Below are 15,292 nucleotides of genomic sequence, written 5' to 3'. Positions count from 1 at the left end.
CGGCCCGGCAGGGACTTACTGGAACTCCCGCCCGCCCCGCAGCCGCGGCGGGGCCCGCCTCCTCCCCCCTCCTTCGCCATGTGATTGACGGGCCCGCCCGAGCCAATGGGTGCCCCACGCCGCTTAGGAAACGATTTGCCTGTCGCATTATGCAGAGGCCAATTTTCCATGAGGGTTTCGTGTGTGTGGCTGCTGGTAAGTCAGAGTGTTTGCCTGAGCCTGGCTCGGTGGTGCGGTGCCTGTAGCCGGAGCAGGCAGCAGGGTTTGTTTACTACAAAATGAGCAGAGAAGCAGCTTTGGAGTTTGCTCCAGGGTTTTGCAGCAGCGGGACTCGCCTGGCTGCAAGAGTTTGTTTTGAGCTCTGTATGCACATTGCACTGATTCCTAGGCGGGCTTCCCTTGGACTGCTGCCCTGTAGTCATTAAGTGGCAATTATCACTGCAAGGTATTCAATTTATTGCGTGCAATCGGTTCTCTGGGTGTTTCCCCTATCACTCAGGTAATAAAACTAAATGACAGGAAGGATGGTCTAGGTTAGGGAGTTTGACCGGGGCTCGCCAGACCTGGATTTGATTCCCTGCTCTATCACAAACCTAGAGCTGCTGCAAATCACTTATCTGGGCTCCCCCTATATATGCTGCACCCCCTGGCTTGAAGGAGTTTCCATCATATACAGGGTTTACAGTTTGGTTCAGTAGCTGTTAGCACCCCCAGTGAACAAATGGTTCCAGCACCCCTGCTTCTGTGTAAAATGGACCTAGCAGTGCTTCCCTGCCTCGGAGGTGTGTTATGAGGATTACAGTAATATATTAAGGACTGTGATATGCCGTGGTGGGGGAGCTGTGTTGGTCCCAGGATATTAGAGAGACAAGCTTTGTGAAAAACTGAAGAATCATTTACTACTACACCTCATGTACTCCAAATGAGTCATCTCAGACAAGAAATCATCACATGCACCTGCCCATTGGAAGAAAACAACCAGGAAACTTACCTAGAAATCATGTAGGAAACACAAAACAATTATCCACAGAAGTTGGTCTAATAAAAAATACCCACCTTGTCTCTTTAAGGATTGTGAGGTATTCATGGTAATGGGAACTATACAAGTACCTAAGGTAGATAGGAAAAGACATGCAAACATAAGCATGCACATCCTCTCTCTATCCGTGGCAATTATTTTCTATCAAATCATTAGTCTGCTAGGGTAGCTCCTACTTTCTCTTAACATGTGAGGGACTTTGTTGTCTGGCTTTATTTTGAAAGGGAAAGCTTTCCCTGAGCTGAGAGCTCCTTAATGGACAGTTGGTTTTAGGGTTGATAAGAGCCGGCATCCAACCCCCCTCAGAGAGAGAATTCCTGCCAGCAGTGTTGGACTATGCAATGTCTGATCTGATGGACACAGACGGCTTCTGTTGCTACCACCGTCTATCCTGGCTTTGGATTTCTCCCTGACCACATGGAGATCCAGACTACTTGCTGTTGCTGATTGACAGCTGTAAGCAGCAACAAGGCCATTGAACTACTCCACCCACCCACCTGACATACACATAACAGTCAACATAAGCTTAAGAGACTCTTTGCAGTCTTGTCAGTCTGAGCCAGCCCTTCATTTAGAACATACAAAAGCATGATTTAATGCCTTTTCCTCCTGCACACAACATCTATGGGATAAATTAAAAGACAATTCTTCCAACACAGGCAGATGTTCTGTTCTTCCTGACAACCAGTTGTTGCTCAGTAGTAAAAGCAGCCTGGGAGAAGTGAGGATCAAAGTGATTGCTGGTGTAACTTCACCATCTTCCCTTTTGGCCAGTGTACTTTGCCAGGAGATGTGAACATTGACTTAAGTTGCCTCTTTTTTTGCAGAATATATATTTTATATTGTGTTCCAGTATATGACTTTGAGATAATTACATTTTTAAATTAACAATTAACACGTTTAATATTGCTTTTCTCAGCCATGGCCACATAACTTAGTAGGGCTTTACTTTCTCCTCCCAATAAGACATCGGTTCCAGGATGTACATACAAAAGCCAGTATGTTCCAGGGAATGTAGAAGTTTAAGTTCTATTTAAAATTAAAGATGTTTTCTTATAGAGAAAAGATCACAAAGGATGATGCATGACTGCATTTCAACACTGCCTACAAATTGGCAACTCCAAATTTTAGAAGATCCCGTTTGTCCTTACTAGCAGCAGTACATTTAAGAATGTACTTTTGACATGGAATAATAAATCACAACTTTCACCAGTAGCAGCTGACAGTTCATCCTTAATTCTTATAATTTGATGTTTATATATTGAAAGAGTGTGAGCTTAGTGGTCCTTACATTGTAATTCCTTGGTTTTGCTGGCAAAAAATAGGTTTCAAATCCTACATTCTTGGATCACAGCTACTAAAAAATTACCTTGCCAGCATTGCTGCCCTTCACCCATCCCTCAGACACTGAATACTATAGTAAGGGAGGTATATAAGTACCTAAAATAGGTAGTTGAGCATTGTGGCTTCTTGTTTCTTTCCAACTGTGTTTTTTCTAAATAAATGATTAGATGTAATACAGTACAAAGCTAGACACTTAAAACATTACTAACCCCACCACTCAGTGTTGAATCTCAAGGAGCCCACTGAGGCAGGATTGCTTTCACCTTCCAGCCAGTAGATCTGTTGCCCTTATCTTTAAATCAAGGTGGGCAATGTTTTTTTTTTTAAATGTAGCTCATTGCTCCTATAAAAATAGATTTTGATCAGGAAAAACAATAATGAAGTCAGTAGAGTTAAGCTGGGTGTGATGGGGTGTATCTACCTGGCACTGATCCAGCTGGGGTCAACTGCACGCTGTGGCCTGAAGAGGCCATGCCCCCTTGCCCTGCTAGGCATATTCAACCTGGAGACAGGCTATAAAAGGGTGTGGCCCAGCTCAGTTTGTGCTGGCTGAGGAGAAGAGTGGATACCTGTTGCTAGCTCCTGCCAGGGAGTGGCTGGAGTTACAGACCGTGGAGGCTGAGCCAGTGGGATCGACAGCAGAACCCCTGCTGACCCTGGAGGACAAGCGTGAGCCAGAAGGCTGACATTCCCAGGAGAACTGACAAAGCAGGAACCCAGGGAAAGTGACTGTTAAAATAGGAAACTGAACCAAATCATGGATCACTGGTTTCACAGGCCCTGGGCAGGGGCCATTGGAGAAGGGTGGGCCCAGGTCCCCCTACCATGCCCCACACATTCCGCAGGGCATGGGCACTGCTCAAGGATTTTGGCTCTTAGGCCACGCTCCCCTGAGAGCAAGGGCAGCCCCAAGGACTCTGGCTACTAGGCAGCACTGCCCTGCTTTGTAGACTAGGATAGTAATATCTACTCTAGCCATTTGAGCTGGAACTCATTATTTGTCACACATGACTGAACACTCCATGATGGGGTGTATCTATCTCACAACTACAGTGGGATAGTTCAATGGTTTGAGTATTGGCCTGTTATACCCAGGGTTATGAGTTTAATTCTTGAGGGGCCATTTAGGTGTCTGGGGATTGGTCCTGCTTTGAGCAGGGGGTTGGACTAGATGACCTGCTGAGGGTATAGATCCTGATATTCTATGATAACAGGAGGGTAAAACCAGTATAAGACTAAATTTAGGCCTACCATTTATAATTTGTACAATATACCATACATTCACATATAAACGTTTGTAGTTTAAAAACTCTTTTCAAAATATATGGTGAGAAGTGAGAAATCCAATCCAATTTGTAACCGTATGTGTCATGTTTATTTTCCAGAATGACAAAGGTGATTAAACCTTATTACAGGCTGGCTGCCTGTCAAATTTCAGGGTTTATTTGTTTTTAAGTTGTAATTTCTGAATTATATTTACATAAAACCAGTACATTTTAAAATATTTTTTTAAATTCTATAAAAAGAAAAATAGTCCCAACTCAGCCTAAAACCTTCCATGCCACATTTCAGTTTGGAGAAGAGTTATTTAGCAGTGTTACACAACATTACAGTGGTTTCCTGTAGTAAGAGAGAGCACCCAGATTTAAAGAAGCAAAGATGACATAATGAAAAGAGAGGAAAACTACGGCGGTGTGTTTAAGAAACAGCATCTGGACTTGACATGTTTAGCAGGTAGTCAAAAGTCTATGCAACTATGAAAATATAAATAAAAAAAGCTTTAAAATAAAAAATTATCCATCAAAATTATAAAAAAATTGAATTCTCCCAAGCTTACTTCTGTGTTGATCTTTCTACCTTGACCATTTTACAGGATTAACATTGCATTTTCCTATCAGGAAAGCAGTTACATTGTTGATATTGTTTACCTCCTCTTCTGTCAGATTTGTGCCACTTGTTATTGCCCCACTCACTTCTTGGTCAGATCTTATCAGTGAACATAAATATAAAATAGTTTGTGCTGCCTGTTGTTAATGGGATTGTTGAAGTATGGCCAAGGCAGATACCAAGAAACAAAAATTCCAAATTTCCAAAATGCTGCATTTTATTGACAATTCAAGTAATAGACACAAGGAACACATAAGACCGAATACTGCATCATTAAAACCAATGGGTGTTGGACATATTACATACTGTAAATTCCACTCCATCCCCACAGATCTTTATTAAGAGAATAAAGACCTGTGGGCCAATCCTGTACACTTTCCTCAAATGAGTAATCCTTATTTATGCAAAAAGCAACAGAGAGTCCTGTGCTTTTTATAGATCCAGACTAACACAGCTACCCCTCTGATACTTATTTATGCAAGTAATCTTACTGGCTTCAACAGTGTGGGCTGTCTAAATAAGAATTACTTATGAGAGTCCCCAGTTTAGAAAAGCATTTAAGCAGGTGCACAAGTGCTTTCCTGAATATGAGTGCTTTCCAAATCACAGCCTAAAAAAAATTGGAGGGTATGGCCCCTTCACATCCACCAATTTAAGAATTCAAATACCATTGTGACACAAAACAATAAATAATGTTAGCCTCTAACCCCAGTTTTACAAAATTACTGAATACTTTCAGGGAAACTCTCCCACCATCTAAACAGCCTCTTTTGGTTCTACTAAAGGTGCAGCCTTGTTCTTTGTCCCAATACAGTTTAACACAGAGACTGCACAGCACGAGACATTACAGTACCAGGTTCATCCCATCTCCCACAATGCCCTAAATGGTGATGGGTGCACCACAATTCATTTTCTAGTCCTACACATTCCATTCCCAGCTATTCTCCTTTATCATCCACAGCATCATCTCATATTTTTCCCAGAATAAATGGCTGAAGATTTGTTTTGTATTGTCATTTTGGGGGCTCACAGTGGCATAAAGCATAGTCTTCTATTCACATGCTGAACACTGAATTATGCAGTAACACCTGTTTGAGGCAACCAAAATTAAGGATCGAAGTGGCATTCTTTTTAATACTGTACATATAATTTAGTTTCTGAAGTTTTCATCAGATAAGTGAGGATTATAGTCAATGGAAAGCACTGTATATAGTGCATATCTCCTTTTTTGTATATGTATTTTAAAAAGAGTTATTTTAATAAAAGACAGAAAATAGAGACAATGCCAGGTATCATAAGTGCTGCGGTGCTACAGAAGGGATTCATTTCTGGAGGAGGGCCTGGTGCATTTTGCACTCCTCCCCCCCCCTCTGTCCCTCCTCCCGCCTCAAGTTTCTGTCAGAGGAGAGTAGCTTCAGTTTGTGATCAAGGATCTATGGGAGCCTGGGCAGCAGAGATGCTGATTCAATGCTTACCTAGCTGTTTAAATGCCCCAGCCAGTGCCATCCACTTTGGCTTCTCCCCTGGCTGACTGAAGACCTCTTAACAGTGCAAGGTTTGCAGATGTCCTCTGTCAGTACAACTCCCATTCAGAATACCTTTTCACAGGCAGGGGCCCTGGCTTTTAGTTATACTAGCAGGAGCCAGTGTAATCCAGGGCTGAAATCAGCCCTTTATGTACAATACATGAGCAGAACATCAAAAAAAGCATTTTATGTCACTTAGGAAATGTGTGATACATTATTCCCTTCTCCTATCCCCAAGATTGTGAGGTGGCTAGGTGTAAGCTATGCTACGGTGTCGGTCTGAGCCAGAGGTGCTGGAACAGTTTTCATAATGGGGGTGCTGAGAGCCATTGAAGCAAACTGTAACCCTATATATAATGGAAACTACTTCAAGCCGGGGGTGCTACAGCACCTCCCCTCCCCCCCGCACCCTTAGTTCCAGCACCTACGGTCTCTGAGCCATCAGTGTTGAAGTGGTCAGAACACTGAAGTTTGACTTAAGTGGGAGTATTGTGGAAGTAAAACAAGCAGAGTTTGGCCCATTAAGACTAATATTTGGTTTAATTTTAAAAAATGTATTTATTATTTACAGCAGCACCTAGAAGTCCCAGCGGAGATCAGGTCACTGCATTAGACACTGTACAAAAACATAGGAAACAACAGTCACTGCACCAAAAAGCATAGAACTTAAACAGACATGAAGGACAAAAAATTCTGCTCTCCATTACACTGGTGTAAATCCAGAATGAATCTGTTAAAGACAGTGGCACCACCCTGGATACTAAATTAGTACTAGCTGCAGAGCATGCTTGAAATGTTTGGAGACAGGTATCACTATAACCTAGAGCTAGGGAAATAATGCAAAAAAAAAAAAAAAAAAGTTTGGCAAATATTTGTTGATTAATTCACCTTAGCAATGTTCATAACTTATTTGTATTCCGTTTCTGCAAACAATTCAAACAAATAAATTTTACAGGCAAAAAAATTTTACGGGAAGAAAATTTCAAAGTTGCACCTTTGAATACCCACAGGAACCAAATGTTAAGTTCACACATACAGGTATTCATACCAGTCAAGGATGAGAAATAATAACATGACCTATTGTGACTAACACAACTCAAATTTCCACTATACATAAACAATTTTTTTAGTAAAAAAACTAAAAGAATATTCATTGAATGAACTCATATGATGAATACATTTGAGGAAATCACAATCTGCTCATATGCATGTCATGAGCAGAAAAAGAAGCTAAATCAACCAAATAAATTGCCATCAGTTATTCTCTCAGCTCTACTATAAACCATTGCAATCTGAACTCAATATCAAACATTTTAAAAATATATGAAAAAATGCTAAAAATACATAGCAATTACATATGTTGTTTACTATGGACCAATAAAATAAACAACAAAAGTAATGCCTGCATAGTTATATCCCTTTTTAATGTGTCATGTGCAATCATTGCAGGAGGTAAGAGTTTATCAGGTTTCAGTTTTGACAGAATCATACGGTCCACCCATATGCAAAGGCCAATCTGCCCAGGAGTAAACATACTATGAATAGTGTGTGTATTTTCCAGAGTATCATGTTTCTGTTTTGTCGTATATATGAGCCATTATAATATTCTCTCACATATTACATTCAACATTTTAAGTGAATTCATCATTTGTTTTTTTCCTGATATATTGCTGGAGGAAAAATTGACTTGCATCACATGATAGCATTTGTATATTAAATAATTGTATGTTTAAGCAATAAACTAAAAACAGGACATTTGACAGTTACACTATAATCCAGCGGTTCTTGTTCCTTTTATCCTGAGGAGGCTTCATGATTTAATCCAATGCAGTGCTCGATAATTAGTTTTTACTTTTTCTCTTTACTTCATTGAAAAAAAATGTTTTCTACATGTCTGTTTCAAGAAGAATAATTTTGTACCCAAAGTTAACATAGAGACCTGTGATGTAATACAAGTTCTCTTTTTAAAAATTGACCAGGGTTAGGTTGCCTTAATTACGTCACTCAAAGATGTGGATATTTATAGCCCTCAGTGATGTAGCTAGGTCAACCTAACTTTTAGTGTGGACCAGCCTTAGTTTTAGCAGTACTCACTCTGCTAATAGTCCCACCGAATTTGGCCCTTAGGCTTAATTGCTTTCTGGAGCAAGGTCTTAGTTTTCATTCATATGAATTACCTCTGGGGATTTTTCTTCATATAATTTTGAAATAATGAAATTAATATTAAACAGAACCCACTGACATGCACAGTAGTATCTGTTTATGATGCCCCATTTGAAGGAGTCTGTGAAGCAGGGGCAACAGATTTTGCCTAAAAGTGCGGGGGCCACAAGGCCCTACCTCCTTTCTGGCCCTGCCCCTATCCCCCCTTCCCTCTGAGGCCCTGCCCCCTGCCAAGCTACAAGCTGGATCCTGGCTGGGGAGCCCAGGCCCCTCCATCTCCCCAGGGTGGGGGGGCTCAAGAGCAGCCCCCAACCCATGTCCCTGCCCCCGGGCTCCCCACCCAGGGCAGGTGGAGTATCTGCAGCCCCCCACAGCTGCCCACACGGCTCTTATTTCGACCTGGCTCCGGCTTCCAGCCTGGCCCGGGGGCTGAAGAGCCACCTGGACAGCTGTGGGGAGCCACGGACCCTCCATCTGCCCTGGCGAGGGGCTGGGGGTGAGTTCATGGGCTGGGACTGCTCTGGGGCCCCCCCTGGCCCCGGCCAGGTGGAGGGTCTGTGTCTCCCCACAGCTCCCTGGGCCGCTCTTACCTGGGCCAGGCTCCAACTTCTGGCCTGGTCGAGGGGCAGGGCCTCAGGGGGAAGAGGAGGGGCAGGGAGTTGGGCTCGGTCAAAATGTGGACAGGACAGGCCCGTCCACTTTCAAAAAGTGGGAGGGCCATGGTTCTGCTTCCCCTTCCCCTCCCCACCCCCCATCTCGGCACCCCTCCTGTGCGGTTAGATTCACAAGGGCAGGGCCGGCAGTAGGCCGATTCGGCTGAATTGGGCCCCGCGCCTAAGAGGGCCCCACAGCTGTCCACTCCGCCCCCAGCTCACTTCCCCGTCCTCCCCTCCCCTGAATGCTCCGCCCCCTGTTCCTCCCCCTCCCCTGCTTCCCGCGAATCAGATGTTTGCGGGAAGTCTGAAAAGGGGCAGGCAGCGGCAGCAACAGGTAAGCTGGGGCGGGGGGGGGGCGCGAGGAGGGCTCCTGGGAGGCGCGGCGCGGCCCAGTCCGGCCCTGGCCGAGCGGCCCCGGTGGCTCTGGCTCCAGCCCTGCACGGGCCGCGGGGCAGCGGCCCCAGTTCCGGCCGAGCACCCACAGCACGGCCCCACGGCTCCGGCCCCGGCCGAGCACCCCTGGCCCCGGCTCGGGCCCCGGGGCGCCGGCCCGGTCCCGGCCCGAACACCTCAGGCCCCGGCCCCGGCGGCTCTGGCTCAGGCCCCGGGGCGCTGGCCCCGGCCCCAGCTGAGCGGTGCCGGCCGAGCACCCCCGGCCCGGCTCGGGCCCTGGGGCGCTGGCCCGAGCGGCACCGGCCCGAGCCCCTCTGGCCCCGGCGGCTCTGGCTCAGGCCCGGGCCAAGCGACTCCGGCCTGGCCCCGGCGGCTCCGACCCGGACCCAAACCCCTCGACCCCAGCCCGAGCGGGGCCCGATTCCTGGGGGCGGGGCTTGCCAGTGGCAAGCCCCGCCCCCAGGAATCGGGCCCCGCTCTTGCTAAGGCCGGCCCTGCACAAGGGAGACCTAGACATTACATCCATGTAGCCAGTTAGTGCATGGCAAGCTAGTGTGCTGTAGATTTATATCCCAGCTTGCCACGCACTAAATCTCCATGTAGACAGGCCCTAAACCCATGAAAAAAGAGTAAATGTTTTAAATTTATCAGGAGATTATTATTGGAATTTATCTTTTAAAATTATATTAAAGGAAAATTAAAGAAATATAAAGAAAATATTGACATAAAGTTTTGGGTCTCTCATAGGATGAAGTAAAAGCAAAAGTGTGGTGGTGTTTCCCAGCCGGGGGGAGGGAGGTGGGAATCACCAAACTGGCTTGGGGAGACCTGGGACAAAGGAAGGGATCAGTGTTGTTGGAGAAAGTTGCAGAACCATTCAGATCCATTCAACCAAGCACACTGCAAAAGTGCTGCTGGATCTGAGATAATGCAGCTGGTGGCTCCTTGAAAAGCCACCCACCTTCCCTCTCTGCCCCCATGGTGGCCACTAATGTAGCTGTCTGCAAAAGCGGTGTACGTATTCAAGACTGAAGGCTCAGGCAGCAGCCAGCCTACTCAAGTTTCTCTTCTGTTCTCCAACAGCCCTCAGTTCAGCTGTGGGTTGCACTAATGGACTCCCTTCATCTGTAGCTTTCTGTGGAGTGGCAGAATAGGAAGAATCAGAGCTAGCAGAGAAGGGGAAACAGGAAGAGGGGTAGGAAGGGAAAAAGCGAGCAAAAAGATAAAGAGGTGGCAAAGGATTAAAAGAATTCACAGAAAGGAAAAGATGCCAAGAAGGAGGGAAAAAAGAGCAGACAGAAAAGTGAGACAGAAAATGGATGGAAAAAAGATGGCTGCAACTATGCCAGAATCTGAAACCTCCCATTTGTCAACCCATCCACATTCCAGACCCATGGCAGCTTTTCCATCTTATCTGGGACCTTGGCATGGGCGGCATATGAATCCTCCATTTGGGGAAGCTGCACACGCCTGGAGTGCAGCCCCACCCCGAGGCCCACCCCTGCTCAGCCTCCTCCCCCCAAATCCCCGCCCATGCTCCCTGAGGCCCCCTGCCCACCACTTGCATCTTTTTGCCCCCTTGCCCGGCTCCCCCCACCCAACCCCCCCTCCAGCCAGCCGGCCGCTCAGCACTCGCGTGCCCCACTTCACCTTCTTCCACAAGGCCCCCATGTGGGCAGAGTGGGGATGAGAAGAGGTGGAGCCTCAGGGGGAAGAGGAGGAACGGAAGCGAGGCCTTGGGGCAGGGCCATGGCTGGGGCACCCATCCTTTCGGCAGTGGCATGCTCCAAAGGTGGTGGGCCAGCTGTTTGGGGAGGCTTAGCTTCCCTGGCCTCTTATACCCACTGCCTATGGACCTTGGGGAAACTCCTATGCTGGAGCAATGTGGACAGTGACAAATTAACATATACGCCCATGGGGCCCGTGCTCAGGATCCCTAGCAAGTTTGGGGCCCCCGCACGAGCGCCAGAACCAGGGTAGAAGTGGAGGGGCCACTGGCATTGGAACTGTGGCCCCACCTCTTCCCCTAGAGCCCCATCCCCTGACCAGGACAGAAGCTGGAGCCAGGCCATGGTAAGAGCCACCCAGGAAGCTCGGGCCACTGTGGGGAGCCCTAGACCCTCCACCTGCCCTAGGCGGGGGCCAGGGGGTCTGAGAGCAGCCCCCGGCCATGTCCCCACCCCCTGGGGCACGCTGCTGCCGGTGGAACCCAGGGGCAGGGGCTCTGGTCCGGCCTCATGCCCCCTTCCCAGGACCTGCAGACATGCTTTGCAGGGAGAGGTAGTCCTGCCCTGGCCTGGGAGGTGGCGGGGAGCCCTGGGAAGGTCACAGGCAGTGAGGAGCTGGGCAGGGAGGGCTCCTCTAGTGCAGCTCCAACTGCTACTGGCCGGGCCTCGGCTGCCGCCCAACTCCACCTGGGCTTGCTCTGTGCCTGAGCCTGGTTCCCACTGCCAGGCTGCCCCTGCCAAGGCAGCACCCACATGCAGCAATGCTCGTCCTGTTGCCCCTGGCCTGAGGCTTGCAGTCTCCCCCCAGCTACACCCATGCTGCTGCCGCTCTGTGCCTGACTGAGGCTACTATGCCCATGCTAAAAAGTGGGCAGGCTTGGCCCTCCCAGTTCTGGCACCAAATGGTCTTTGTGCCCAGGGCCCCAATAAATCTTAATCCGCCTCTGAATGTGGAGGCAGTGTACTGCAGGATTCTGGAGTCGGGGCAAGATTGGATAGGGCAGTGGACGACCTACTGTTGCCAGTATTGTCTTCTACTGGCTCCATGGATTTCTATGTGGAAATCCAATTGGGAATTGATGGTGCTTTGAGTTGAGCTGCTGCAAAGGAGACCCAGCTAATTGCAGGGCTTTTTCAGGAGGAGCCATGCTAAAGAGGGTGGGTGGAGCCAGCAAAACTGCACAGATGACTCATCCTGTGTGTCCTTTCTTCTCCAATCCATAATACCCAAGACTCTTCCCACCTCAGGAGATAATTGCCCTGAAACTGCACCAGTTTAATTTCTCAGAGTTTCCTGACCACTTTCCCCGCCCTCCTACTGATTTCTCTGAGGGAGGGGACAATTTAGCCTATAGCCTATAAGAACTTGGTATATCTGATGATGATGCTGGTGCCAAACGAAGGATCCCAGTGGGTGGTAAACCCAATTACACTGTGGATTAAAGATTTAAGATGAGCAGCCCTGAAAGAAGCCGTTTACAATAAAAAGAAAAACATTAGAAAATATCATGCCGTCGGGGTCTAATTCATAAAAAGAGATCTTGGGACCTGATCCAAAGTCCACTACAGTCAATGGGAATCTTTTCATCAACTTTAAAGGCCTTTGAATCAGGTATGTAACACGAAAGCAATATACTTCAACTGATACAATAAACGCAGTGTCTATTTCATGGGCCAAAATCACAGCTGGTGTAACTAGATGCAATTCCCCCTCCTGCAGTGGAGTAGCCAGCCCTAGGTATTCATTTGGTCCCTATTCTAATGGATCAAATTCATATTCTTCCCGTCAGCTGTGACAGCGTCTCTCACACACCTGAGCAGATTAATAAATTATCTGTTCTGGGGCATCCTTCAGTAGTTATTATGCTTCCCTAGAAAGTTTCATTTTGTTTCTCGTTCCTTACTTACCAGTGAAGCAAAAGTCCCAACATTCTAGCCAAAATGGCCTCTGATAATGATACAATGAATGGCTTTGTTTTTATATTTACAAATAAAGAATCTGATGCAAAACTACAGATAGAAGAATAATTAAATCACCGTGCACTAGAAAAAATAACAATGCTTAATGCTTTCCGCTTTAACAGCACTTTTCATCCAAGGGTCTACAAACACATTGTAAACACCAAAGCAAAACCATCCTTGTGAGGTACGAAGAGAAGATTCTATATATTTTATATTTCCTTTTCATACCTCACAGGGTGTGGGGAGGGGATAGTGTATGAAATGCAGTAACTGTTCAACAGTGCATAGCAATAATACTACCCAACGGTTAGGTACAGGAAGTAAAGAAGAATACCACATACATTTGAAAATGTAAGAGGTAAGTTAGGTAGCCAGGATGTAGTTTTATCTGAGTTGGAATTTGACCCAAACACTAGGGTTAACATTCTCTTTTGAAAAGTGCCATGGGATCTACAGAGTAGTTTTTAAGTCTATTGCTATTGTGTTCTCTTTTCATAGGTGAAAGTCCCATTGACATCTATGGCAGTTTCACCCAGGAAGTGAGAGCTAACTATCAGAGCAGAAACCCGTTGTGCTGACATGAGAGAAGAAATCTGTACTTGGTTCACAGCTCCAAATTTCTACTTTTTTGGTAGAACCGAGATGAGAATTGTAACATCCTTTTAATGCAATTCCTTTAGGGAATGTTGTCAGCCCTTTAATGATTCAGATTTGTTTTGATTAGAATTAATAATTTACTATATTTTTTCATAGTCTGTCTTAGTTTAAGTATACATCTGCCTTGACTGTTTCTGGATAATTCTGGTATCAATGAGATTTTTTAAAAATCAAATTAAACAAAAAGCAAAATCTGCCTGCTTCAAAATATTGTAAAGATAATTTTTATAGCATTTTTTTGAAACAGGTCATCAAATTTGAGTGGTAACCATTGTGTATTATTTAACCCAATTGCTGAATAACTCTGACCCATTTTTTAAGCACCTACTGCGACAATAAAATTGCTACACAAGCTTTAAAAGAATAAACCTCAATCAGCTTGTCATCACATAACTTTCATAACACCTTTGGGGAGCAGAAATAAACGGTTAAAAGGAAAGTTAGCTGACTCATTTCATGAGTAGCTGGTGTTAGTACTAGCAGCTTGGAAGTTAACAGATAAAAATGTTATCTAGTAAACTGTAAGATACTTTGAACAATTAGTGTACATAGTTATGTACAAATTAAGTTCAGTTAACTCTGTCCTAAATTTGTATGCAATTTGTATTAGATAATACTATTCTGATAGCCTAATTGAGGTAAATTAATAACTAGAAAAAAGAGTAAGAGAGCCTTTTATTTTCATATCTTTTACAGAACAATTTTAGTAAATTCAGAATTCGGTTACTCTTGACTTCATCAGTGGAGTTACTCCATATTTACACTGCCATAACACAGAGCAGAATTTCTCCTAGAGAGTCTGGATTCATTGCTTTATTTCTATTCCTGTTAAAAGCAGGGGCCGTGCCATTTTATTTTACATGTACAGTTCAGTTTCACAGTTAAAAAGGATTCAGGTCTCTTCATATAGATTTCGGTTTGCTCTAACCAGCCAATTCATATGTGTCACCTGAAGTATCAGATACCAGAGATTATCCCTCGATTTGTTATTCTTGATTTGTACGTAGTAAAATCACATTAGCATTTGTGGGGTTGAAGAATTCTGTCAAATGCCACAAAGGGGAGCCATGTCTTTCCACAGCCAAATTAAAATAAGCAATAAGTCTAGTCACTATGCTACAAAGCCTCTCTGAGGAGAGCCACAGAAACAATTTAAATTAGTCACTGCTCTATACTGCCTAATTATGAGTATCAAAGTGAGAAGTGTGTTAAGACTTAATGTGCTAGGTTTTTTTGTTGCACCCACAACTTGTGTAATCATTATCCCCAGTGCGGAATGGATATCAGATGCTACGAAAACAGAAAGCTAGCATTTTACCCACATTATTCCTGTGTAAATCACTACCAAGGTGCAGGACAACAGCAAATCAGGCCCTCTCTCTTCAAAATGTGAATTAGAGAAAAATGAAAGGTGTGAAGGGAAGTGCACCTATACCCCTTTGGTCTTACTTTTGGTGTACCTGGAAATAAAAAAGTCCAGAAGAAAGCCATCGTGTGAATTTATTTTTTGTATATAGGCCTACCCTTTAAGTTTGATTCTGCCTGCAGTTACCCCAGCTTACACCAGAAATAACTCCATCAAATTAAAGGCATTACACCAGTGTAAAACTGGTGTAAGGAAGGAGATAATCAGGCCCTATACTGTCAGTGAAGCATAACCCCAACCACTATTCTGGCTTTCGCAAAGCCAGATCTTCCCATTGCTATATCAGCCCGTGCACACATGCACAATTATTGTGACCTTACCTCCACATCTGGGCACTTGTCCCTCATTCTGCACTGTAAGAAGCAATGCAATGCAATCAGGAATTTGTTTTTCATAACTTAGCATATCGTTGTAGAAGCTAATGCAAAGGCGCTATCTAGGGTTGCCAACTCTCTAATTGCACAAATTGCTCTGCCCCTGTTCACTCCATCCTCCCTCCCTCTGTTGCTCAC

The 15,292-nt window shown here is 45.3% G+C and overlaps 1 long non-coding RNA gene across 1 annotated transcript; it reads left to right on the top strand.

Moving 5' to 3' along the window:
* The first annotated feature begins 86 nt into the window (after window positions 1–86).
* LOC135980883 (uncharacterized) lies at window positions 87–14,840 on the top strand. Its single transcript, XR_010597803.1, has 2 exons — window positions 87–195; window positions 13,196–14,840. It is a non-coding gene; the product is annotated as an uncharacterized LOC135980883 (long non-coding RNA).
* Window positions 14,841–15,292: the final 452 nt, after the last annotated feature.

This window comes from Chrysemys picta, chromosome 1 (genome assembly GCF_011386835.1).
Source record: "Chrysemys picta bellii isolate R12L10 chromosome 1, ASM1138683v2, whole genome shotgun sequence".
Classification (NCBI taxonomy): domain Eukaryota; kingdom Metazoa; phylum Chordata; order Testudines; family Emydidae; genus Chrysemys; species Chrysemys picta.
This window is presented reverse-complemented; position numbering and strand designations above follow the sequence as displayed.